Consider the following 378-nt stretch of genomic DNA (forward strand, 5'->3'; position numbering starts at 1 on the left):
CACTCGCCTGTCAGCCCTGCTCTCTGAGTGACAGGGGGGAGCTCCTCAACCCCCTGATCGGCCCTGCCCTGTGTGTGACAGAGGGGAGCTCCTCAACCCACTGATCTGCCCTGCTCTGTGTATGCCAGAGTACAAAGCCCCAACCCCCTTGATGGGCCCTGCTCTGTGTGTGACAGAGTACAAATTTCTGGGTTCCCACGGCGGGAGAGTTCCCTAACAGAGGAGCAACTGGCCCAAAATAGAACAGCTGACGCAGCGAACCAGGGGCCAAAGTTCCAGGCGTGGGCCCGGGCGCCTGGGAGGCCAGCTGCAGGCCGGCTCCCCGCCTCCCCGCTCCCCTCCCCTGCCTTCCCTCCCTCCACCCTCCCAGGTCTGTGA

This window comes from Myotis davidii, unplaced genomic scaffold (genome assembly GCF_000327345.1).
Source record: "Myotis davidii unplaced genomic scaffold, ASM32734v1 scaffold609, whole genome shotgun sequence".
NCBI lineage: Eukaryota > Metazoa > Chordata > Mammalia > Chiroptera > Vespertilionidae > Myotis > Myotis davidii.